Below are 540 nucleotides of genomic sequence, written 5' to 3'. Positions count from 1 at the left end.
CTTCTTCTTTAAGTTCTAGCTCGTAAGTGAGAAGAAAGCCATAGATTTCATCAAGAGTAATGACATAATTCCTTCGCCTCTCAAATAGTAGTCATTTTTGACTTTTAATTTTTAGGTAGGCTTCTAAGAAGTCTTTTGACAGGTTCATATTCAAGAATTGGCTCACCTAACTGATTGAGCTTATTGGTGACGTTAGTAAACCTATCAAGCATCTGACCGTTGCTTAGTCCCACTTAAACTAAATAATTTAATAAATTAATTTAGCAGTTTGTGCTTGCTTGGCTTGGTTTTTTCTTAGCTTAAAAGCTATTATAAAGCTCTTATGAAAAATAATAACTTCAATAATTAAGCTAAAATAATTTGGTCAATTTACTTTTATAAACCCTTTTTTGTAGGTAAGTTGTTTGGCAAAACAACTTATATAAGCTCTAATTTTAGTTAAAATTACCATCAAGAGTTTATTTTTAATATATGAGGAATTTTATTTTAGGAGTGATTTATAGAGCGAGGGAGATTCATTGAGAGAGATAGAGAGAGAGA

This window comes from Theobroma umbraticum, unplaced genomic scaffold (genome assembly GCF_002168275.2).
Source record: "Theobroma umbraticum cultivar Fairchild unplaced genomic scaffold, ASM216827v3 scaffold_12.1, whole genome shotgun sequence".
In the NCBI taxonomy this organism is placed as follows: Eukaryota; Viridiplantae; Streptophyta; class Magnoliopsida; order Malvales; family Malvaceae; genus Theobroma; species Theobroma umbraticum.
The sequence above is the reverse complement of the archived record's forward strand: the minus strand, read 5'-3'. Positions refer to the sequence as shown.